At 46.3% G+C, this 27,171-nt stretch overlaps 1 pseudogene; it reads left to right on the forward strand.

Annotated features, from left to right (window-relative positions):
* Positions 1-6,046: 6,046 nt before the first annotated feature.
* The window catches only part of LOC138267086 (polyunsaturated fatty acid lipoxygenase ALOX15B-like), a 235,399-nt pseudogene continuing 214,274 nt past the window's right edge, over positions 6,047-27,171 (forward strand).

A 27,171-nucleotide genomic window follows, 5' to 3' on the forward strand; every position in this document is an offset into this window, starting at 1 on the left:
TCTCACCCCCCACTCACCTGTTCCTTTCTTTTCTTCTTTTTTCTGGACATCTGGTTGTGCCTTCTTTTATGTTTTTCCCCCTTTCCCATAGTACCCTTCTCTTCCCAGGATTCCTTGTTCCCTACTCTCTATGGTTCCTAGTCCATTCTGTTCTATGTGGTTTTCCCTATCTAAGATGGTGTCCTTTTACTTCCTGTTGGTCATTTCCTGTTTGTTGGTATTTAAGGGCTGTGTTTCTTTCTCTCCTTGCGCTGCAACACTTTGTTTGGATGGTGTCTTCGCTCCTGCTTCCTTGTATTCCTGTGCTGGTTCTCGTCAGTTCCAGTGTATTTTCCTGTATTTTGTTCCTGCTGTTACCTATTCTTTTTGTTCCTGTTGCAGGATTCTATCTTTTTGGAGGTTTTTTCCCCCTTTCAGGGTTTTTTTCCCTCTGGCACTACTTCTGAGGGACACGACCTGCTCTTGGCGTACCCATTGCCTGCAGCACTGTGGCTACCAGAAAAGAGTCGCCCCTACTTGGGCCAAGGCTGAACATTCCAGAACAGGATCCACGCCACTCGCATTGAAGCCTCCAGGGTAAAGCAGCACGTAAGTCGTGACAAATAGTGCTGACCAGAGTGTTGTCTACCCTGATTAAACACATGTGAAGCTACATTTTTTCCCCCCGGGTGGAGGATTTGAACACAGTGAAAGCTGACTTCTATGCAATGGGACATATCCCCAACATCATTAGGGCAATTGATGGAACACATATTGTATTTGTCCCCCCCCGACAAAATGAAGAGGTGTTCAGAAATCGAAAGAGTTTTCACTCCATGAATGTTCAGATGGTGTCCTTGGCGGACCAGTGCATCTCCCTCGCCAGTGCTAAGTATCCTGGGTAGGTGCATGATGTCTTTATCCTGAGGAATAGCAGCATCCCAAATGTGATGGGCCAACTACAGAGGCACAGGGTGTGGCTAATAGGTTAGCCCTGGCTCCCACCCAGTAGATGTTGGTGTATGGGTATGGTGTGGGCCATATGGGATAGTGTGTGCCTAAATGTTGTCCCTCAATATTTGCAGGTGACACTGGTTACCCAAACTTATATGGCTACTGACCCCTGTGAGGAATCCCAGGACAAGGGCAGAAGAACATCACAATGAGGCATGTGGGCGAACAAGAAGGATTATCGAACATACCTTTGGCCTCCTGAAGGCCAGGTTTTGCTGCCTCCATCTAACAGGTGGATCCCTGTGCTACTCACCCAAGAAGGTCTGCCAGATATTCGTGGCATGCTGCATGTTGCACAACCTTGCCTTGAGACACCATGTGCCTTTTCTGCAGGAGCAGGAGGCTGGAGATGACCGTGTGGAGGCATTGGGCCCTGTGGACAGTGAGGATGATGAGGCAGAGGATGAGGACAACAGAACTGCAGTGATACTTCCAATGAAACACATGTAAGACAGTGTTACTTCATATTTCATTGTCATTTTTTGGTTTATCGTAGTTACTGGCATGCTGTTATTCCCCATGTCCATGCCCATACACTGTACCCTTTGGCATCTCATTTGGAGATGTTGGTGCCCCACTATCGCTCCTGGTGTGATCACTGCAGCCAACTACAGGTCTTTCCTATGTGAAAATTACTGCACAGTTGAATCGCAATGTTTGAACCTGGTTAAACAAATACATGCTTAAATCATTTGACATACACCATATTTGTATTTATTCAAAGGGTATTTTTTGAAGTGCTAAGAAGGAGAGGGGCAAGTGCATTGGGATGGGGTGATGATGGAGGAACGTCAAGGGTATTGATCCAGTCTATTTGTAGCAGAGGTGCATTGTCCCAGGGGACATAGGAAGGGGAGCAATGGCAGTTCAAGGTGGACAGGGTGACTGAGTGGGACACAAGGGGGACAATCGGGAGAGTCTCATTTCCTGGCAGAGATCTTGGCAATTGTCTCTGGTTTCTGCTTGGATTGCAGGGAACGTTTGTGGGGTGGTTCTCCTTCTGCAGGGGAAGGGGTACTGTTGGCCTGTGAGTCCTGTGGCGGGCCCCCTGTCCACTAGCGGTAGCTGAGATTGAAGGCCTTTCAGATGTCTGGCAAGTGGCAGGGGCCTGATGTTGTATGTTGGCCATGTCTGCCAGCACCCCTGCTATGGAGACTAGGGTGGTGTTAATGGCCTGCAAATCCTCCCTGATCCCCTGGTACTGTCCCTCCTGCAGCCACCTGTTCTCCTGCACGTTGGCCAGGATCTGGCCCAGCGTATCCTGGGAATGTCAGTATGCTCCCGGGATCTCAGTGAGTGCCACCTGAAGAGTCGGTTCCCTTGGCCTGTCCTCCCCCTGGCGCACAGCAGTCCTCCCAGTGTCCCTGTTGCCCTTTGCCACTGTCAACTGAACCGTGTGCCCACTGCCACTGACCCCAGGTCCCTGATGGTCTTGGGTATGAGGTGTTCCCTGGGGTCCCTTTCGTGGTGGACACAATGCTGATTGACATGTCCTGGGGACAGAGGTATGGGTATGCTGGGTGGGTGCTGTGGTGGTGTTTCCTGAGAGGGAGGCTATGTGGTGGTGTGTGACTGTGTCTGGGTATCCGACTGTCCAAAAGTCCCTGATGGGCCAGGGTGATCATCCAGATCCAGGCGACCAGAGTTGCTGTCATCACTGTAGGCCTCTTCTGTGGGGGGGGACTGGATATTGCTGGCACCTCTTCGCCACTGACATTGGCTGGGGTACCTGTGAGGATGTAAATGCAGTGTTATTGTTTCAGTGTGTGACATATTGTGCATCGGTGGGTTGCCCTGTTTGGTTGTATTTGCCCTGGCAGCTTTCACATGTGTAAGTTGGTACGTAGTGGGCTAGCTGATTCTCTCTAGTGTGCATGCTTTGGTGATAGGTGTCCATGGAGGGCTGTGAGTGATGTCCATGCATTGGTGGTGCAGGCAGGGCTTGGCATTGGGATGGGTGGGATGTGATGGTGGGGTGTGTGGGAGGTGGTTGAGTAATGGGATGTGATGGTGGGGTGTGTGGGAGGTGGTGGAGTAATGGGAGTGAGGGTGGGAGTATGTGATGGCATGCAGGTAGGTGGTGATAGTTATAGAGAGTTGACTTACCAGAGTCCAGTCCTCCTGCTACTCCTGCAAGGCTCTCAGGATGCATGATTGCCAAGACTTGCTCCTCCCATGTTGTTAGTTGTAGGGGGGGTGGTGGGGGTCGACCGCCAATCCTCTGTAAAGCGAGTTGGTGTCTTGCTGCAGTGGAACGTACCTTGCCCCCCTAGGTCATTCCACCTCTTCCTGATGTCATCCCTTGTTCTTGGGTGCTGTCCCACGGTGTTGACCCTGTCCACTATCCTCTGCCATAGCTCCATCTTCCTAGCAATGGATATCTGCTCCACCTGTGCTCCAAATAGCTGTGGCTCTACCCTGATGATTTCCTCCTCCATGACCCTTAGCTCCTCCTCTAAGAATCGGGGGTGTCTTTGTGGTGCCAGGGGTGTTGTGTGAGGGTGTGTAGGGTGATGTGTTGGGGTGTGTGATGTGGGGTGCGTGGATGGTGTATAGGTGATGGTGGTGTGTGGCTTTGGTCTGGTCTGTGGTCTTGATGTCTGTCTGGTGGCAATGGTTTGTAGTCGTTGTGGGTAATGTGGGTGTATGTTTTATAGTCATCTGGGTGTGGTGTGTGTAGGGATGTCAGGTGTGTGGTATTTACATTGACCAATGTAGTGTTGTTTTGTGTGTGTGTATTTTGAGTGCAGCGGTATGTACCACCAATGGTTTACCGCCATTGAAAGTCCGTCATGGTAGATTCATGGGTCATAATGTGATGGGCGTTGTTCTGTTGGTGTAACGGTGTGGGTTTTGATACAGCCAGTTTATCACTGCCCTTTGGTGTGGTGGAATTGTGTATGTGGCTGAATAGTGGCGGATTGGTGTGTGTGTGCCATAATATGGTGAACGGATATCCACAGCAGCTGCGTTATGTTGGTGGCAGTCAGCGTGGCTTTAAGTGGGATTTACCGCCAATGTCATAATGTGGGCCATAGTGTCTTAGGGTTGAGAGTCAAAGTGGAGTGGCTGAGACTGGTATGGCATGTCAGAGGAGTGTTGTGTCATGTCATAGAGTGGGGTGCTATGCTGGGGAGTGGTGTGTTCTATAGTGGAGAGTCAGAGTGGAGTAGAGTGAAGGAGCATAAAGTGAAGTAAAGTGTTGTAGATTGGAATGACGTGGAGTGTTGTGTCATACAGTAGAGTTGAGTGGCATGTCCTACAGTGATGTGTGATGGAGTAGTACCTTATATTGTGTGCTAGAGTTGAGGGCCATAGAGTGGAGTGGCATGGCATGGCATACAGTGGAGTGGAGTAATGTGTTGTAGAGTGAAGCGATGTGGATAGAGTGGTGTGGCGGCACATAAAGTAGAGTAGAGTGTAGAGGGGCATGCAATGTCATGCAGTAGAGTGGAGTGGCATGTCATAGAGTGGAGTGGCATGTCATAGAGTGGAGTGATGTGTCATAGAGTGGAGTGATGCGTCGTAGAGTGCAGTGGCGTGTTCTGGAGTGTCTTAGAATGGAGTGGTGTGTCATGGAGTGGCATGTCAGAGTGGAGTGGTCTGTCATATAGTAGAGTTCTGTACAGTGGAGTAATGTCATACAGTAATATGGAGTGGCATGTACTAGGGTGGCATGTAGTAGAGTATCTTACAATGGAGTGGCATAGAGTATAGACTCATGGCATAGATTGGAGTGTTATTGAGTGCCGTGCTGTAGAGTGGAGTGGAGTGGAGTGGCGTGTTCAGGAGTGGAGTGGGGTGGTGCGGAGTGTCATACAGTGCAGATGAGCACAGTTGAATGGAGTGTCATAGAGAGGGGTGGAGTGGTGTGTCGTAGAGTGGAGTCCTGTGTCCATATAGTGGAGTGGCATATCGTAGAGTGTTATAGTGTTGAGTAGCGCAACATAGGACTAGATATAAAAAAAACATAAGATTTGCGATTGCTAAATTATGGGGGTCATTTCAACCTCTGCGGTCTTTTCACAAGACCGTCGAGGGACCGCCGTGCTGAAGACTGCCAGTGCTGGCGGTTTTCCGCTCGGCGAATTATGACTGCTGGCAGCCCTCTGTCCTTTTCCAGACAGAGAGCCGCCAGCAGCCATACTGGTGGTCGGCGGGGAAGTGGAGGTTTCTCCACCTCCACCGCCCCGTCAACAGAACACCGCCGCGTGGCGGTGTTCTGTTGACTGGGTGCTGGCGACGGAGCAGCCCCCATGGATCCCGTCCCCTCCTGGGGGATCAACGGACCAGGTAAGTTGATCGTCCGTTAGGGGAGGGGGTGGGGGAGTATTCCCTGGCACTGATAGTGCTTACCGCCAAGGATTTCATGGTGGTTCCCAACCCCATGAAATCCATGGTAGTCAGCCGGGTCATGATACCGCCGGCGGTCTTGTGACGGCTGCCGGGCTGGAGACCCAAGTCTCCAGCCCAGCGGGCGTCTCCGCCCTGGTGGTCGGTTCGGAGAAGTGGCGGATGACCATGGCATTAACCACCATGGTCATGATTCCAATTTTTTTACCGCCAGCCTGTTGGCGGTAAGATCGCCACTTCTCCGCCATCCGCCAGGGTCGTAACGACGGCCTATGATTTTTAGTGAATCTCAATTTGGTAATCACTAATCGGCATGCATGGATGCTGGCAAACAAGTTGCTTCCTAATTTTGAAATTGCTTTTAGCGATTTCCAAATAGGTTGCAAATTGCAAATGTGGTTCCAAATAGCCTCTGCATTGTAAAAATAGTGATTCTGTTTTCTGGTTCAGGGAGATGACCCCTGAAAGGGGAACTGCAGGATCCCAAAAGCCAGGAAGGGAGGTAGAGAGAGACTGGATGGCTGCAGAGACAGGCAAAGAACTGATGACCCCAAACAACAGTTTTCCCAACACCAGGAAAGGTCAGCCAGGAGCAGAAAAGGGTGAAAAACGTGAAAATTAAAGTTCTCAGAGATGGAACTTGAGATACTGACCCGAGGAGTGCTGCAACAACCATGACTTCATGTTTGGCTGGTCATCTATGACTGTGCTGGAGACACAGAAGCACAAGATATGGAAGGAGAAGCTGCAGAAGGTAAATGCTGTAGGTGTCGCACAGCACTCTGTAGGAGTGATTCACAAGTGGTGGTTCAACCTCCATTCTCTCATGAAGCAAAAGGTTGCAACACGCCTGAGTGAGTCCCATGCCACAGGAGTCAGACCCTCAACTGCACCCCCATCCACTACATTGGAGGCAGTTGTAGAGACCACCCTTGAGCCACAGGCAGTCCTTGGGGTTGCCAAACTGGACACACCTGCACCTGTACCATCACAAAGTAAGTGTCAAACTTTATTAATTGTAACATTTCTGACCTTGAAACTGGTGTCCACGTGCATGTAAAAGAAACTTAAATAAGTATGTCAGTATGGGACTATTCCATGTAAAAAAAAAACTCACATTGCATTATGGGACTCATAGTCACAGACAAATACAGTGTAGTCAGTGTCAGACATTTGTTAAATTAGTTTGCACAGCTAAAAAGTATTGTGTTCCACACAAAATGTATTTAATGTTATTTCCATTATCCAATTAGATGCACTTGGGGAAGACATTCAAGGCCGAATTGAAGAGGATGAAGCACGGGCACAAGTGGTGGAAGAAGCAGTCATGTTTGAGAGTCAGCCCACAACACCTGATGGCCATTCTAGCAGTGTGTCCTGCTCCCCATAACCACCATCAGTGGAGGATGAGGATGCCATGCAGCCACCCACTCCAGCCCTGCAGCCAGTCATCAGGTCCTGACAGCAGCGCACCACGGCGCATGCCCATAGGCACTGTAACACTTTGCAGGCTCTTGGGTTCCAGTCGACTGCAAAACAACAGGTGTTGTGTGGTGGGCTTGAGGCATCAATGCTACTTGTTCAGTGCCTGCAACACAAACAAATGGAAATGCAGACCATGCAACGGCCCATTACTGTGGGCTTCAACACAGTAGTCAACCAGTTGGCAGACATTCAGACCAGGATGAACACAAAAATGAACAATCTAACAAGTACCCTTGAGAAACTCAGAAGTCAGAAGACAATAGCACTCAAAGGTGCAGAGAGAGGAGCAGTGCTGTGCTCATGGATGCCTTGACCAGGTCAACTGGAAGGCTTGCACAGTTCACTGCTACTTTATCAAAGCGTAATGTGACGCTACAGGTGGAAATGGGGCACTTCAGTGGGGATGTGTCAAAGGGCCTTAGCTAGATAACCACTGCAGTGGAGTCAATCTAAACTGCACAAATTGCTAGTGGTGTTGGTGCAGAGGCTCCTGATAGTCGGAGGCTATCCAGTGGTGCAGCATCTCTGCCACAGATGCAAGTGTGCTTCAGTGCAGTAGCAGCCACACTCCTGCACCTCAACATTGTGGCACATCACATACTGGACACAGTCACAAAAAGAATGTAGTGGCACCGATCAGGGAGTGGCTATATTTATTTTTCTATTTGTTTTTAGTGATGTAACCAACGTACATGTTGACTTCATGGTGTGAAAATTCTTGACAGTTACTGCTTATCTTTCAACTGTTTAGTAACACCTAATTTTAAAGGTATCATTACTATGTGCAATAGTGTGGTGCCATTGTGTTACAGTGTTGTGGATATGAAAATGTCTTGGGAAGTAATGTCTTGCAATTTGGTCCCTGTAGCTTCTCCCCGCCACTGCTCTGATTGTCTCTGTTGGCTGATGAACTGGTGGACCAGAATCTACCTCCTCCAAATCAGATTCAGACACTGCAATGTGTAGGCCTTTCCTGCAGGCAATATTGTGTAGGATGGTACTTATTGTTACAATCTTAAAAGCAGTTTCTGATAGATATTGTAAGATACCCCACTCTTAGGAAGACAGAGAAAACGTGATTTCAGCATTCCAAATGTCCACTATTTCACAGTCCTGGTGCAACAATAGGAGAAATAAATGGTGTGTGGATCCAGGGACCAAGGGCATACGCACTGTCACCTGAAGCACACAAATCAGTGTGAGACAACATATGTATTGTTAGGGTTACATATCAGCATTTACATTTGTCAGTACCTAATAAGTATCCATCATCAAACTCCCTACTTACCAGTCATCTGTATATTGCGCTGTACCTAAACATGAAGGAATCATGGGTGTGCCTTGAATATTGTGACACAATGTCAGTTAATATGTTGTGGACATTGCAAACCACTTGTATATTACAGGAAGGCTTATTTTCCCTGTTCCTAAACAGGTACTCAAGATGGTTGCAAGTGCTCCATCTTTACACCCTATAACCTGGAGAAAATTTTCAAACCTGTAAAATTGCAATTTGGTAATATGCATTTCCTTAATATTCCTGGACATACATGTGTGGCGGTGGATGTTGAGATGCATGGCATCGAGAAATGAGCAAAAGAAACATGAAAGCACACTTTGTGACACCCCACCTGCTACAGCTACTGCATCCTGGTATTTGCCAATTACTAATAGGTGTAACCACCTGGACATGGGTGGGGATAGAATAGCTGCGCAATGTACTGCTTTCTAGGCGTGTCTAAAAAAGCAATTAATTCCAAAATGACATTGGTACTTAGCCTGTATTTGTCATATATCTCTTCCTCAGCTTGGTCAAAAATGGTCAGCCTGACTCTGAATATCCTCTCATGTCTCCGCCTCCTCCTCTGCTGACCAGCCAGTATGCGCATCTTTTTTGCTATCACATAGGAGGCAGCCATTGTGGACTGCCATGATTCATTCTGAGCCTGCTTTTATAGTTTGCACCCAGTTATCAACTGCTTTAATTTGTGGTAAATTACATGTGCAAACTTCTCAAATAGCGACCACAAGCTATTTGCGACGGCCTCAATCATTCTGTTGGCGAGTCACTATTTGGGATTTCCTATTTCCAAATTGATATCTCCATTCACAAAAATACGGACTCCCAAACTGGTTGCATCTGTATTTTTGTTTGCAAATGGCTTTTGTACATGGCGAAAGGCAATGCTTTCATTCGCAAGCTCCTTTGTGACCTTTTTGCGAGTTCCTATTTTGAACATCTGGTCCATAGAGTGGAGAGGAATAGAGTAGATTGTTGTAGAGTGGAGTGGTGTGTCATAGACTGTCTTAGAATAGAGGCGCCTAGAGAGGAGTACCGTAGGTTAGAATGACATATCATATAGTGGAATGCGTGGTTGTACATTGGAGTATCGTGTTTAGACCAGAATGGTATTTTGCAGAACAGAGTGGTCTTGGAGTGTTATACAGTAGAGTGTCATAGAGTAGAGTTGAGTAAATTTCATGTAAACCTGTTCAGCCATTTTGCTACTATGTCTCTCGAGAAATGTATTAAAAAATCCATTGGTGGAAAATCGTGTTTTGCGACTCTCCCCCTATTTACTTTGCACCCCCTTAACTACCACAAACCATTGCAGACTTTGCATCATCAGGCGATGTAGTAAAAATAATAGGCCTGCAAAGTTATTTGGAGATTCATCAAAAGGTGACAACTTTATTAGCAGGGATAAATCTGAGGAATTCCCACTCTGAAAAAGACATAGATATGCAGATGTTATTACCTACTGGCAGTCACCAGTAGGTAGTTATATTTAGGACCTAGTTTCTATTGGAAAATAGTTTTTTGTTTTACCAATAACTTAGGTGCCATTTGACAAATCTTCATGAAATTGTCAAAACTAGTTTGCCACTAACTTCCACTGCTGTCTTGAAAGTTTCAGGGTGAGTCGTCAAGTGTGAGCCAAGAAAAAGGGAGGTCCCAATACACATTTTCCCTATGCGATTAACCGTAGGGATTTTAGACACTACTACAACCCGCTAGACGAAATTACACCAAATTTGACAGAGCACCTGCTCTTTGTCCAGAAAGATCAGTTTTAAATGGTGTAAATCCATTCAGGAGTTTTGGAGTTATTAAAAGCAAATCAATGTATATATCTATAGGGATACAGATCTGACAGATGTCATGCTGAGATCTGACTGGCTGCCAGCACTTCAACCAGGAAGTGCTGGCAGCCGTCTCTGGACTCGGATTCACCCAAGTCCCATGAAAATAATTTAGAAAAAAACAGAAGGGGGCAGGGTAGAAAAACCCTTAAAGCCCCCTACCCCCAGGACTGGTGGCGAGGACCTACAGGGACTGCTACGGAGGCAAAAAAATATGTTTTCTTTAATTTTTGCTGTAAAATCACATTGGATCCTCTAATCTGCAGCATTTAAAAAAAATAAGGCCCAGCTCTCCCTGTGTGTTACTGCATTACTCTTGCTCCTTTCTTTTCATTGCTTTTCCCCCTGTTTTTTGAGTGCCTTCTCCTTGCTTTTCCCCTGTACTCACTGTTTTCACCTTGCTTTTCCACCCATGGTTTCTGTGCCTGCTCCTTGCTCTCTCTCATTTTCACTGCTCTCTCCTTTCTTTTTCACCCTGTTGTTTTGTCTGCTCCTTGTTTTTTCCCCATGTTCACTGCTTTCTCCTTGCTTTTTCCCTTGTTTTTTTGAGTACCTTCTTCTTGCTATTCCCTCATTTTCCCTGCTTTCTCCTTGCTTTTCACTCTTTCTTATTGTTTTCTCCTTGCTTTTTGTCCCGTTTTGAGTGCCTTCTTGCTTTTCACTTGTTCTCACTACTTTCACCTTGCTTCATTACCCATTTTTTGTGTGCCATCTCCTTGCTTTTTACCTTGATTTCACTGCTTTCTCCTTGCTTATTCTCCCATTTTTTGGGTGCGCTCTCCTTACTTCTCCCTCGCTTTCACTGCTGACTTCTTTCATTTTTCACCCATATTTTGTGTGCCTTCCCATTGCTTTTCCCTCATTTTGACTTCTTTCTCTTCACTTTCCCCTTGTTTTTTGTGCCTTTCTCTTTCTTTCCTCTTGTTCTCAATGCTTTCTCCTTGCTTCCCCCATTTTTTTGTAAAATTTTCCTTGCTTTTCCCTAATTTTCACTGCTTTCTCCTTGCTTTTTCCCCATTTCTTGTTGTGCGTTCAGCTTGCCTTTCCCTAGTTTTCACTGCTTTCTCCTTGCTTCTTTTCTGTTTTTTTGTGTGCCTTCTTGCTTTTCCCTAATTTTCACTGCTTTCCCCAAGTTTTTTCCCATGTTTTTTAAGGGCCTTCTCCTTAATTTTCCATTGTGTTGAGAGGTTGGATGCACGGGGGGGCTGGCCACAGGCCAGGCCCTGTGACTAACCCCCATTGCATTGAACAAAACATAGAAATTAACTGAAAAAAATAAAGGTTACTGGACATTATAGTTAGGAATTACCATTTAAAAACCTCCGAAATTCAATAAAAAAACAGATTAGAGGGACGTTATAGTTAGGATCAGAATGTACACGCACTAAACCATAGACATACAACTTTTATAGTTTGTTATTTCAAGTAATTATAACTCGTGCCCTAAGGTAACTATAACTTGTGCCCTGGCCATGCACTGCTAATTACCCCACATATTACATCAGTAATTGCATCTTCTATGACACCATTCATTATATAATTGCAACATTTGCAGTGAAATTATTGATCTAAAAACTGTGCATGGTGGAAGCGTGATGAAACATGCTCCGGGGGAATCAAAAAGATGCTTCATTCATTAGAAAAAGCATAAAGAACACAATGCCCAATGCGTTTTGGTCCCCCTGGACCTTGATGACAGGATAAAGGTGTGTAAGTCCATTACCATTGTACAAAATTATATATATAAAAAAAAATCACTGAAAAAAAGCAAAGGTTGCAAGGACGTTATAGTTAGGCTCAGAATTTATACACAAAACCATAGAAATTCAGCAGCTGAGAAGGTTTACTGAGTGCAGAGCTGATATATATATTACTGGTGGGTGCCAAAAGTCTAGTTTCCATAGGAAAAACATTTTTTTTTTGCTATTAACTTTGGTGCTGTTTGACGAATCTTCACAAATTTTTCAAAACTAGTGTACTGGTCAATTCATCTGCTGTCTGGAAAAGGGTGACTCATCACATTGGGGCCAAGACAAAAGGAGGGTTCCCAAAATAAATTTACTCATGAATTTTCCCATAGGGATTTTAGACACCACTACAGCCTGAACCGAATTCCACCAAATTTGCCAGAAAGCCAGATCTTTGTCCAGAGAGATTTCTTTTTGTAATTTGGTGTAAATCTGTTCAGTAGTTTTCGAGTTATTAAAGAAAAAAGATTTATCTAGAGATGCACATCCACTGTGGTGGATCTGCGGATCCACTCGCCAACAGCAATGCCATGAATGGATGGCTGCAACCTGACTGGAATGTTATGGCTGAACCTTTTGTCTCAGTTGCTCTCACTGTGGTCCCACATGTGAATAATAAACCCTTTTAAAAGTAACTGAGTCGAACTGGATTTGTGCTGTCTCTCGGAATTGCCCGAAGAACAGTGTATGGATTGGGGCAAGCTTCCTGGGAGAGAACCATATATATATATATATATATATATATATATATATATGTATATGTATGTACATATATATATATATACACATATATGTACATATATATATATATATATATATATATATATATCAATGTAAAAAAAAAAAAAGCAAGGATAGTGGTCAGCACTGGTGTGTCCCTCTCAAGACAGTGACTTTTATAATCAGGCCCCTATTAACCAGACTGTGAGCTACTTTGTATAAATCCTGGACCGCAAACATGTCATGAATGATGTCATATGTGAGGCAATAAGCTGTACATTGCAGGGATGCAAGTGAACTGTAATTGAGTTTCTGTGTTTTTTTTTGTTTAAAACATTATTGTTATCACTGAGAAATTCACCTAAAAATAATGTTACTTTAACCTTTGTTTTTTTTTCAGTAAATATATATAAATAGAAACTGATTACAACTATATTTGTGCTGAGTATGTTCACCTTTTTGTAGCTCACATATCAAAATAATGTTCCTAGTATGGTTTTCAAAGTCTTAGTATCTATTATTTAGAGAAACTTCAAATCCATATTTCAAAAAGACTCTGACCAATTTTTGCTATCTTGTAAGCAATTTTTTTCATTATGTACATCCATTTTCAAGGTGTGTAATCGCTCTAGTCGGAGACTCAAGGTGACTTGTGAGATCGTAGAGTTATACTAATACTAATCTTTAATAAGTGGGTCATTACTGTATGTATATTGTATTAATTATTCTGTTTCAGAATGAACAGCTCTCGTGAGATGATCACAAGAGCCAAGCACACAATCCGCTGCATGGACTACGAACAGGCTTGTACTTACTTTCCAGATTTCGTTATCTGCTCGTGAGATCGCACATTTGGGATTCAATTCATTACACTGTATTTTTGTAATTTTGAAGAAAGTAAAACATGAAAAGTGATACTTAAAGTAGAAAAACAGTTGATATATTGTTCCACTTCAGATATAAAGAAAAGTCTCTGTTTTTACAATATTGCGAACAAGACACCGGCAAAATGCCCTGGAGATAGAATACATCCCAAGGAAGGATTATGATTGGCTCATATGAATGTCTTTATTTAGTAAAGAAAGATTCCTTCCTTGTTGCTTCATTTACCTATTGGGTATGCTGTGGGTAGACCTTTTAGCTAGCTCTCTGACATTGCTAATTTTGCATCACCAGAATGTCATCCACAGTTTAGATGAACAGCCTAGTGTTGTTCCTACAACTCATCCACTGCAATCAATCAATCAATCAGGGTTCCTAAAGAGCATGGGTAATCACCCATTCTGGTCTCAAGGTACGCAGGGGAGGTTTCTACAGCTCAGTCAAAGTGCTGGATGGGCGGTTCAGTTGAAGAGCTAGGTCTTGAGGTCCTTCCTCAATTGAGGCAGAGAGGGTGATTTCCTGAGATGAAGAGGAAGAGAGTTCCAGGTCTTAGCCGTGAGTTCTGCATTCTTTGCATCTTCTTTTGGAGTTTCTAGGTGGTGCCTGCATAGAGTGTGTTGCCGTAGTCGAGCATGCTGCTGACGAGTGCTTGGGTGGTTGTTCTTCAGGATTAAATGGGGATCCACTTGAAGATCTTTTGGAGCAGGCAGAGCATGTGGAAGCAGGAAGACGAGACGGTGTTGAATTGGTGGTTCATAGAGAGCGAGGAATTGATGATGCTGAGGTTGCGTGTGTGGTCGGTCAGTGTTGGGGGGCTCCAAGCGCTTCGAGCCATCAGGAGTCGTCCCGGGAGGAGGGGCTGGTGCCCAAAATGAGGACTTCTGTCTTGTTGTAGTTGAGCTTGAGGCACCTGTATTTCATCCAGGCAGCATCTGCTTCCATCCCATTGTGGAAGTTAGTCTCCACAATTGTAGGTTCGTTGATGAGGGAGAGGATCAGCTGAGTGTTGGAAACGATGTTGAATCTGTGGTTTCAGACAATGTCTGCTAGCGGCGCCATGTAGATGTTGAAGAGGGTGGGGTTCGGGGAGGAGCTTTGGAGAACGCTGCTGCTGATCTCTGTAAGTTTGGATGTGAATGGTGGGAGCCTGACCTCACCCACCCCAAGGAGATCTTGGTGTTTAATTTTTTTAAATGAAGCCAGGTGGGGAAAAAGTTTCTGCTAAATGTCATACATAAAACATGCAAAAAGGAGTTCAGCAGGAACAAGCAATACAGCTTTAACACCACTATGATGTGGCGACATTTGAAGACTATTCACACTCAATGCCTTTCTCAGGCTGAATTAGCCCATGCTACAGAGCTTGATAACTCCTTTGGGGAATCCACATCTTTTCAACTTGGGGCTCTGTGCTTACCCAGATACTCAACACTCAAGCATATAACAACCCACCTTATTTGAACAAAGTCCTATTTGCTTCTTATTCGCTTTGTTTTGATGGAGAATATTTTTTTTACTCCTAGGTTTTTGTTGTACCCTTTTCAAAAACAAAATACAAAAAAAGTTAGAAATGTTAAACAGAAAACCTACAGTTGTTCAAACATTTATTATGTTAAAAATGTTAATGCGTTAAGTATGTTTGTAGTATGTTACCTTTTTTCTTCTTGATGACTCTTGCAAGACTCTCACGAGAGCAACGATTCTCTCATAGATAGCATGAGTGACTCCAGCAAGAGCCTCACAAGATCCAGGCATACATACCTTTGCGTCCACTGCAAAAGGGCAGTGTTTATTCCTTTACACTTGCAAGAGTTTTGTGAGACCGTACTTTCAATACAGAATTTGTATTTTCATTAAACATATCCTGTTGTAATGTGTATAATAAATAGGGACCAGAATTTTGTTACTGCCCTTTGTTTTTTTATACAATCTCAGGAGACTCTTCTAAGATCATAAAATTAGTTTAGGAGGAAGAATTTACATTTTCCTTCATTACAATACTTATCTCTTACAACCTGCATCTACTAGACTATGGGGAGAAAGTGGCCTCTCCATTGAGACCTTGTATGAAGATAACTAGTGTGTAAAGAGACACTGGCCCTCATTATGACATTGACGGTAAATTCCGAATACCGCCGCAGTGACTGCCACCAACATACCAAACCATTAACTATTAACCTTCAACAGAATCAATGCACAGAGATCATGTTTGGTGGAAAACTGTGATTTGTAGGAATATTGGACCAAAAAAGTTGAGGATCATTAGAGATGATTTTATCCATGAGGATTTGTATCAGAACTTATTTTGATGACCAAACTACCTCTAACCGACAATTATACGGAGTGCCCATTCAACTTGCAATGGGCCATAATCCATTATGACTAGGGCAGTAAAAAAAGGCAGTACCTAAAGGGGCCATCTGGTGAGTGACATCACAACCCTTCTAAATTCACCCTCATTTATCTCACTCTGCTACTATGATCTCCCTAACCCCTTCCACAGACTCTTCCCTCCTCCATCCCCCTTCACCCATCCCAAGCCTAAATCCTATTACCATATACTCCCAATTAACACTTCCTCTTCCACCCCTCCATTACTCCAGTTAATCTAACAAACTCTCATATCCGCAGCTCAAATTAACTCATAATAATACTAAAACTGTACTCGTATTTCCCTATGCTAATCCATCACTAATTCTTGTTGGGTTCCGGAGTAGCGTGCTACTCGCCGAAAAGCACTTTGACGCCTCGTCAGGGATAATAAGTGCTATATAAATACTATTACAATACAATACAATACAATACAATACAATACAATACAGCTGCAGAGGCGAACCTCAGTCTGCCAGATTATGACACATATACACAAAACCAACAGAAAAAAGCCCAAATCACAAATCCGCCAGACCCACTGAACATGATAAATTGTTGGAACTACCACCCATTCTGTTACGCCACCAATACTACACCCTCCAAATAATGACCCACAAATCACCACAGCGGACATTCAACAGCGGTAAACATTTGGCAGTGAACACCGCCGCAGTGGATAAGCCCACCCATATACAAAACAGAACAACATTGGCCAGAACAAAAAAAAACCACACCTGACACAAATACACACATTCCACCCACCCACCGACAGCACTATAAAATACACACCTACATCACCCCTAATCCTTTGTTAACACAAGACAGCTACACTTTGCAACGCTAATCCAAAAGAGAACTGCACACCAAATCACAACTACCTATTCATCCCACACACACCACACACCCCACCACATCACACAACACTCTCTGCACAACCTACACACACCACAAAACACCCATGTTCCCACAAAGGCACCCCTGTTTCACTGATGAGGAGTTGCGGGTCATGGTCGAGGAAATAGTCAGGGTAGAGCCACATCTATTTGGAGCACAGGTCCAGCAGATATCCATTGCCAGGAAGATGGCGCTATGGTGGAGGATCGTGGTCAGGGTGAACACCGTGGGACTACATCCATGCACAAGGGATGACATAAGGAAGAGGTGGAACGACCTGTGGGGGAAGGTGCATTCCACTGCGTCAAGGCACCAGCTGGCCATCCAGAGGACTGGTGGTGGACCCCCAACTCCTCCCCCACAGCTGACAGCATGGGAGGAGCAAGTCTTGGCAATCTTGCATCTGCATGCACACCATAGAGAACTAACCATCCCACCATACACTAACATACACAAGTAAAAGCTGGCAGGGCGAATCCAACCATAGAGGGGAAGCCACAGATGTACAATATGTCCAACACATTGACCATAACACATGATTTACATCCCCACAGGTACCCCAGCCAATGTCACCAGAGAGGAGGTGCCATTAGTATCCAGTCCCCCAACAGAAGAGGCCCGCAGTGATGACAGTAACTCTGATCTTCAGGATCTGGAAGACCTACCTGGCCCATCAGGGACTACTGGACAGCCGTTTACCCAAGCTCTGTCACACAGCACCACAGAGCCTCCCTCATCTTGATCCAGCACCACAGATCCCGGCCAGCGTACCAACACCTCTGTCCCCAGGACACGGCAATCAGCAGTGTGCCCACCTCTACTGGGACCTCAGGCCACACCTCACACACAAGACAATCGGGGACCTGGGGTCAGTGGGCACACGGTTCAGAGGACAGAGGCACAGGCCAACAGGGAAACTGGGAGGAGTGCTATACTCCAGGGGGTGGACAGGCCAAGGGAACCAAGTCTCCAGGGGGCACTCTCCGAGATCCTGGGAGCCTATCAACATTACCAGGACATGATTTGCCAGATCCTGGACAACGTGCAGGAGAACAGGCGGCTGCAGGAGGGACAGTACCAGGGTTTCAGGGAGGACTTGAACGCCACTAACAACACCCTGATCTCCATAACAGGGATGCTGACTGACATGGCCAAAATTATGAGGGAGGCAGTCTCACACCAGCGGGCCCCTGCCACTAGCCAGACATCTGAACAGCCTTCCACTTCTACTGCTGCTAGTGGCCAGGAGACCCAGCCACAGAACTCACAGGCCACCAGCACCCCTCCCACTGCAGAAGGTGAACCACCCCACAAACATTCCCTGCGATCCACACAGAAGCCAGAGAGACTTGCCAAGACCCCCGCCAGGAAATTAAACTCTCCTGATCATCCCCCTTGTGTCCCACTCAGTCCCCTTGTCCACCTTGAACTGCCATTGCTGCCCTTCCTATGTCCCCTTGGACAATGCACCTGTGTTACAAACAGACTGGAACAATATCCTGGACTTTCCTCCATCATCACCCCATCCCATTGCACTTGCCCCCTATACGTCAACACACTTTGAAAGCAATCCATTTGCAATATGTCATGTATATCAAATATGTATTATTTGAAAGTGGTACAAACATTGCAACTTGACTGTACATAGAATGAGCATAGATTAATGACCAGAAGCTGGCTGTTGTGATCACAGCAGGAGTATATGTCAAGTCACCAACATCTGCAAAATGAATTGCCAGAGGGGACAGTAAGTGGGCATAGAAGTGTGAAATATCAGCATGCCATCGCTACACAAATTACAACCAAAGTCCTTAAAATGTAAAGTTACACTGTCCTACATGTGTGTCATTGGACATATTGTCATATAACTGATGTTCTGTTGTCCTCATCCTCTTCCTCCTTATCCTCACTGTCCACAGGGTCTACTGCTGCCACACGTGCATCCCAGTCTCCTCCTCCTGCAGAAAAGGGACATGGCGTCTAAGGGCCAGGTTGTGCAACATGCAGCATGCCACTACTATCTGGCTGACCTTCTTTGGTGAGTAGCACAGTGATCCACCTGTTAGATGGAGGCACTGGAACCAGGCCTACAGGAGGGCAAATGTCCTTTCAATGATCCTTCTGGTTCGCCTATGTGCCTCATTATAACGTTCTTCTCCACTTGTCCTGGCATTTCTCACAGGGGTCAGCAGCCATATTAGGTTTGGGTAACCAGAGTCACTTGCCAATATTGAGGGACAACATTTAACCACACACTATCCTATATGGCCCACAACATACCCATACACCAACATCTACTGGGTGGGAACCAGGACTCACCTATTAGCCACACCCTCTGCCTCTGTAGTTGGCCCATCACATTTGGAATGCTGCTATTCCTTCAGACAAAGGCATCATGCACCGAACCAGGATACTTAGCATTGACGTGGGAGATGTACTGGTCCGTCATGCACACCATCTGAACATTCATGGAGTGGAAACTCTTACGATTCCTCAACACCTGTACATTCTGGCGGGGGGGACAATGCAATATGTGTTCCATCAATCGCCCCAATTATGTTTGTGATGTGTCCCATTACATAAAACTCAGCCTTCACTGTGGCCAAATCCTCAACCTGGGGGAAAACAATGTAGCTGCACATGTGTTTTATCATGGCACATAACACTCTTGTCAGCACTATTGAGAACATTGGCTGTGACATTCCTCCTCCCATCCCACTGTCACTTGGAAAGAGCCAGTTGCCAGGAAATGGAGTACAGATGTCACTTGCACAAGAGGGGGATCCCAGTGGGGTGACGGATAGCAGATATCAGGTCAGGCTCCAATTAGGCACACCGCTCTGTGATTGTGGTCCTGTCAAGTCTATAGGTGAGGATAATGTGCCTGTCCTCCAGTGTTGCAAGTCCACCAGGGGTCTGTACACGGGGTTATGTCTCCATCTCCTATTCATCTGCAGCAGTAGTTATCTAAGGGACACAAGAGTGAGGAGGATGTCACAAACTGAACAATGGAGCCACAACAGTAGTTTTCAATCAGTAAACTTGTAATGGGTCAGTGTGAATTGATTGTCCAGTTTGTACCTATTTCTCATGTGACGCAGCATGAATACATAGGGCTGCCCCCCTGAAATGGTGGCCGCCTGTCCTGTGTGGAGGGACATGTAGAAGTGAGGTAATTTGGCTGACGTTGTGCGCCGTCGCGGGAGGCGGTCATGAACCGGCGTGCAACTCGTCATTGGTTAACATTGGCCCCTATGGGTTAAAGTGGCCAATGGTGATAGCCACTGTACTCACCCCCATGTGGCTGCTGTGCAGGTACAGCCGCCACCCCGTACCAGCACCTCCCCCCCAGCAGCCCCTCATCAAGTTGCCCATGCCCGCTCGCCCAGGAGGGTGGGCATCTCTTTCTCCCAGGCACCCCAGGCCCTGCCCCAGTTAGCCCTGCTGCCCCGAGTGAGGAGGCTACTGACCTCCTGTGATCCACCTCTGTAGGGCAGTAGACCATTGTGAATGCCATCCAAAGGGTTGGCAGCCCAGATGAAACAATCTAATGTATTCCTGGAGGGCATTAACACTGGATTGGTAGCCCGACAAAGATCGATCCGGGCTCTGGCCTCTACTCTGATGGCAGCCATTGTCCCTGTTTCTACTGTCCCCCCTCCAAATTCCTCTTCCCAGTCCCATTCTCCTCTACCGCAACCCATCCCAAGCACACAGCCAGACGAGCTTGCACATAGGACAACACCCAAGAGTGTCACAGGCAAACACAAGCACCACACTTCATCCCACAAGTGCTCACACAAACAACATACAGTTGCAGACACTACAACATCCACTGTCTCCACTGTCTTCCCCCTCCCCCCTCCACCACCTCCCTCCCAGTCACATTCACACTCACACCTACTTGCACTACATCAGCATCCACTACCAGCATCATCGCCACACCAAGCAGAACACACACCTTACTGGCAGACACCACCAAAACTTACATGCACACGTCCCCTGTGTCTTCTCCCACTGTGTCTGTCCCCCCTCCCAAAGTACACAAACCCAACAGTCATCCACCTCACAACAGCATGCAACACATGCACCTACACCCAAATCCAGCAGACAGACACCTCCAACAACCACTGTCTCATCCTCCACTCCCATTCCTTCTCCCTCTTCCCGCCCTAATGTCCCTTAGAAACTTTTCCTATCTACCATTTACCTCTTCCCTACCCCTACCCCCATTGTGCTTGTATGGCCAAGCTATCATGAACCCAGCCAAGCACGTCAGCCACACCGTCCACGGCCACAGATCCATCTGCACCTACTCTTGGTGGAAAGGATTCCAGGCCACATATGCTGAAGGGCAAGGAGCCTGCACCAGCAGCCAAGAAAGACAAGGAGCCTGCACCAGCAGGCAAGAAGGACCAGGAGCATGCACCAGCAGGCAAGAAGGACCAGGAGCATGCACCAGCAGCTGTCACGGAGCCCCTACCAACAAGCATGGTTGTGCATCCATCCAAGGGTGCAGGGGATGTGCAGGAGCTTCCCACCACCACCACCACCACCAGCACCACCACAGTGCATCCATCCAAGGATGCAGGGGATGTGCAGGAGCCTCCCAGCACCACCACATTGCAACCATCCAAGGGTGCAGGGGATGTTCAGGAGCCTCCCATCACCAGCACCACCACAGTGCAGCCGTCACCGCAGGTGAACGCTATGTGATTCTGGCTCCATGGGCTGCTGTGCAGGCTGCCCCCTCCAGAACCTGTGAGCAAGACACCCACTTGAGAGACTGTGGCCTTGCACTCCCCAGGACCAAGCACAGGGCATGTTGCCCCCCTCCAGAACCAGTGGTCTTGTTTACGCATCCGGCTGAAGTGCCCCCCGAGGTGCCTGCCTATTCTCCAACTGATGCCCCTGCAGTGTTCTCTCCATATTGATACAGGTGACAAGTGGGGCCTTGGACTTGGCCATGTGGCCCACACAAACTGAGGACTGGGCAGTGTCCCTTTTTCTGTACATTTGTAGATATCTGTAACATTGGCTAAGTTATTTTTAACCTGTGTTGATATTATTACTCTCACTTTAGTAAATTATTTTTGTCATTGCATTCTTCAGCCGATTTAGGGGGATTTACTTGCTTTCTTGTGCGTCTGTGTGTGTCTGTATGCGGTGTGTGTGGTGCATGTGTGTGTCACTCTCTTTTTCTTACCCCCTCCCTTATGTGCTAGGCGGCTGTACTCACCGTCGTTGTCTTCACCGGCATTAGTGTTCGTGGTGGAGCAGAACGTAGAATATCATCGGAAAAACATACAGTTCTGGTTCAGGGGTGGCGTGGTTGCTTCCTTTGTATTCAATGGCAGAGTCCAACAAAGCAATCTCACAAGCCTCTCACCCACTAAGTAGCCCTCTGGGGTATCAGAATTCAGGTCCAATTACAAGCTCCAGGGTCTCCCCCAATTACAAGAGACACCCCAGCTGCAAACTACTCGCCATCTATGCCCCGGAAGAAAAGCAGACGGAAAGGGAGAAAGCACAGGTTGAAAGCACTTGGGAAGAAGACAATCATTTCTTTTTTCAGGAACTAAGCAGGGGGTACGGAAATGCCTCCTAGTTCCCCCCAGGGACATAGAAAGGTTACTGGGAAGCCCAAAGTATGACTACTTCCTTAAGTGCACCTCTCACTCATGCATGCACCCTTATGCAGAAATCAGGGACAGCACCTTAGCCAGTTCTCAAGTGTCAAAGACAAAGCCCTCTCAGTAAACATTACCCAGCACTGCCAAACCGGCAAATCAGTCTAGATCCATTTCTCCATCAAACAACCCCAAGTACACATATTTGAGGGAGAATCCATGGACAACACCACAACCTGTCCTTATGAGCCGGCGAGAAAGCCTTGTCAGAGAACACTACTCAGAGACCCCAGACTGGTGAATCAGTCAAGCCTCGCTTCTACACTAAATCAACCCTCTGGGCAGCTTGGTGCTTGCCGGACTGCTCCTCTTAATGCTGATAGCTGTACTTCATCCAATGCATGGCTCATTGTTACAACAAATTTCAACAAAAAGTCTTGCCTGGTTAAAATGTCCCTGAATCCATTACATTAAGAAACCCCCAGGTGGAGTTGGCAGCGCCAGCAACTTAGAAGGCTATGAATCTTCAAACAAAGACTTGCAGCAAGATGCCCTCAATTCAGGTTGCCCGTGTGTTTCCATCATCAACTTCCTGTATTAGTGGCAGAAGCTCTAACGCAACACACCTCAGCAGATATGGTATTGGTGGAATTCACTCCTCCTTCTGCATCTCAGACAAATGATGCACTCAAAGAGACTTGTATATCTGCTGAAGTTGCAAACCAAGTACTGGGATTTGGAGAGTCTTTTAGGAACTGGGAGATCCAAGTCGCCCCAGTAATCATTCCGGTTTAGCCATATCTTCTATTGTCGTGACAGGACAGCAAGGGGATTCAGCGTCCTTACCTTGCCTCCTGTAACATTTCAAGGGACTCGCAAAGCAAGCTGGTAACCCCTCAAGCAATCCAAGTCCCTTTGTCTTGCTCTGAGCTCCCTACCCCCTTGATGATTAGAGCTGGCTACCTGGAACCCTGAGCACAATACCAGGACAATTATGAAGGAATAGGCCAACCACCAACAGCTCAGAAGATAAAACCAACCTCACAATATGCTCCTGGAATATCAATGGGTTGCTGGACAAACTGGAGAATGGGAACCTGCTGAGTTTAACTTTTTTTTTTTTAAATAAAATAAAATGCAATATCCAGAAATCTAACTTCTCCAAAAATGGTTCTTTGTACTGGTTTTTAGTTTGTGATGTGCGTTTCCAATTTAGTGGCATCTGTACTGTGTTGTACGATTAAGTGAATGTTAGTACTTGGATTCCCTTATGTGGACATCACCCCTAGTAGGCTGTATGATGTCATAAATAATTGTATTAGAAATGCCATAAGTATACTGTTTCACTTTTTCAGTAGTAATCCTTCTTTGAACTTGGGTTCTAGAAAGAGTTAGTAAGAATTCAGTAGTTTATAAGGTAATATTTGCTTGAATGTAAGATTGCTGCTGTTAGACTCTATCCATCCAGTTGTATGTTTTAAGTAGATGGTGTAGTGTCCAAATGAAATGGTTAGCCCATCATGAAAAATAATAGCTATTCAAGTACGTATTTTTCCTGGAATAGGGATTTGTCCAGCTTTAAAATATGTAATTTGTGTTTTCAATTTACTTCATCTGCAGTGTATCACTGTAGCATTAGTATATTTGCCACTTCTTTGTATTTTCAAAGTTGATATAAGATCCGATTAACAATTTGAGCAGGTATTATTCTGTGATGTTTGTAGGAAAGTACCCTCTTTCTTGGCATGGTTACCCCCTTTTTCTGCCTGATGTCAGTGTGTTTGACTGTGTTCACTGGGATCCTGCTAAACAGGACCCCAGTGATTATGCTCTCTCTCCCAAAAGTTTGTATTTCACCCACAATTGTCACACTGGTGCCCCCTTATAAGTCCCTAGTATATGGTACGTAGGTACCCAGGACATTGGGGTTACACGGGATCCCTATGGACTGCAGCATATATTTTGCCACCCATAGAGAGTCCATGCAAAGGCTTCTGCAGGACTGACATTGCAGACTGCGTGAAAAGGTGCAAGCACCCTTTCACTGATAATTTTGACTACACCAGGTCACTTATAAGTCATCCCTATATGAGGCCTTCTAACACAGAGGGCAGGGTGCAAAGTACTTGTGCCCCAATGACTTAGTGAGTGTGGGGGCACCATTTTATGCGTGTACTAGACATAGGTCACTACCTATGTTCAGCTACATAATGGTAACTCCGAACATAGGCATATTTGATATCAAACATGTTGGATTCATACCCCAATGATTTTTCAAGCATTGGTTGTATGATTGCATGCACTCTGTGGGCTCCTTAGAGGACCCTCAGTATTGCCATTTCAGCCTTCTGAGGGTTTCCAGGCAGCCCAAGCTGCTGCCACCTCCCAGGCAGGTTTCTGCCCTCCTGTTGCTTGAGAAGCTCAATCCCAGGAAGGCAGAACAAACGATTTTGTTTGGGAGAGGGGTTTTACACCCTCTCCATTTAGAAATGGGTGTTAGTCTTGGGAGGGGTAGCCTCCTCAAGCAACTGGCAATGCTTTGAAGGGCACATTGCTCTCCTTGCATACACCAGTCTTCACGGGTTCAGGGAATCCCAGTTCCTGCTTTGGCATGAAACTGGACAACGGAAAGGGGAGTGACCACTCCCCTGCCCATCCTCACCCCAGGGGTGGTGCTCAGAGCTCCTCTAGAGGGTCCCTGGGTTTTTCCATCTTGGATTTAATCAATCAATCAATCAAGGATGTATAGAGCGCACTAATCACCCGTTAGGGTCCCAAGGCGCTGGGGGGGGGGGGGGCTTAAGCTACTGGTCGTAGAGCGTTTCCTGAATGTCAAGAGTTCTTGGGTCTGGTGAAGGTGGAGCGGTAGGGAGTTCCAGGTCTTGGCGGCTAGGTGAAAGAAGGAATTTCTAGGTTGGCAGGGAACTCTGGGAGCATCTGAGTGGCCAGTGCCAGCAGGTGATGTCAGAACCCCCTCCTGATAGGTGGTCACCCTGCTAGGTGACCTATCCCCCTTTCAGGGCTATTTGGGGTCTCTCCTTTGGGTGGTTGTTCAGATTCGGATTGCAAGAATCTAGCAGGAATCATCTGTACCCTTCACTTCAACTTCTGACTGAAGAAACTGCATCTGGACTCTTCAGGACCCCACAACCTGCAACAACAAAGCAAGACACCTTCTGCAACATTGTATCACTGGCTCCTTCCAGCTACTGCAACATTTCCCCGGTCATGCATGCTCTGAGGACAGACCATCTTCAGCCTGAATCAGAAGGAAGAAATAATCTCCCTTGGGGTGAAATGGTCACTCCCCTGCTTCTGCAGGCATCAACTGGGATGGCGACCGGCTGCGTGGATCCTGCATCACGGGTGGTGGACTGAAGTGGTTCAGCCAGTCCTCTCTTCCAACTGTCCATCTTGGGTGGAGGTAAGCCTTACCTGCCTACGCATGACAGTACCCCACGCACTGCATCATTTGCAGCTGCCAAGACTTGTCGGCATCCTTCCTCCAAGATCTTCATGCATCTTGCAGCTCCAGACCCCAGCACTCCTTCCTGTGATGCACAGCTCCATGAGTGGTTCTCCGGTGGCGTGGAAGCCTTTCTTGTAGTGCTGAAATGGCCTCTCCTGTGACTCTCCTATCCCCATCCTGTGGGCACTGCCTGGTCTTCTGTGGGCTCTCTGTGTTGCTGAGGGCCCCCTCTGACTCTCCTTCCTGGGTAGAGTCCACCTGGTCCTTCCTGGTGCCTGGCAGCACCATTTTCTGCTAATCGCAAGCTTTGCATGGGCCAAGGCTTGTTGGTGAACTCCAACGACGCAAACCCAACTGCAGTCCTCTATCCGGCATGGGACATGACCTGCATCCTCCAGGAACCTGACTCTGTCTTCTTGGGTGCAATGCTGATTCTTCTTCCTCACTGGTGGTTTACTTTTTGCACCTTCCTCCTGGTGGGTTGGGGCTCCTGCCCTTCCTGGACTTTTCTGTGCTTCTTGGACTTGGTCCACTCTTTCCACAGGTCCTCAGGTCCAGGAATCCACTGTTGGTGTCTTGCAGTCTCATCTAGGTTTTGAAATATTATTCTGTTTTTCTTTGTGTGTGTTCCAGGAAACTTACTGTGATGTATTCCTGCTTTACTGGTCACTGGGGTGGGATGTGGTACTTACCTTTGGGCTTTCTAAGTACTCCCCTCTACACACTAGACTTGCCTAGGTGGGAGACCGACTTTCACATTCCACTTTCATAGTATATGGTTTGTACTCCCCCAGGCCCATTTCTAACTATTGTGATTTTCACTAATTGCACAGTTTTCTAACTGTGTTAATGCCTATATCTGCATACTAGTGTATATAATTTGTGTATTACTTATCTACTAAGGGAGTATAGCCTCTATGGTATTTTTGGTGTTTGTGTCACCAAAATAAAGTACCTTTATTTTTGTAACACTGAGGCCCTCATTATGACATTGGTGGTAAATCCCGCTTACCGCCGCAGTGACGGCCTCCAACATACTGTTGTGGAGGTGAATATCCGTTCGCCATATTATGATACACACTAAACTGACAGAATACTGCCACAAACACATATCCGCCAGACCAAAGGTTAGTGGTAAACTGTCAATACAAACACCCATACCGTTACGCCAACAAAACTACTTCCTCCACATTATGACCCACGAATCACCACGGTGGACAATAAATGGTGGTACACACCAGCGTGGTGAGAATGGCCACCCAAATTTATAACAACACAACTTTTGCCAAAACTAAAATCACACACTTGACACGGATACACACACCCACATTACCAACAACCCTTTACCAATACGAAAAATAGCTAAGATAGCCACACAAATCAGAGACACAACTATACACACACCACAAACACCCATCCATCTGTCACGCAGCAAACCACATTATTCAACACCCACTGCACAACACACACCACACAACAC

Source organism: Pleurodeles waltl, chromosome 12, assembly GCF_031143425.1.
Source record: "Pleurodeles waltl isolate 20211129_DDA chromosome 12, aPleWal1.hap1.20221129, whole genome shotgun sequence".
Taxonomy (NCBI): Eukaryota; Metazoa; Chordata; class Amphibia; order Caudata; family Salamandridae; genus Pleurodeles; species Pleurodeles waltl.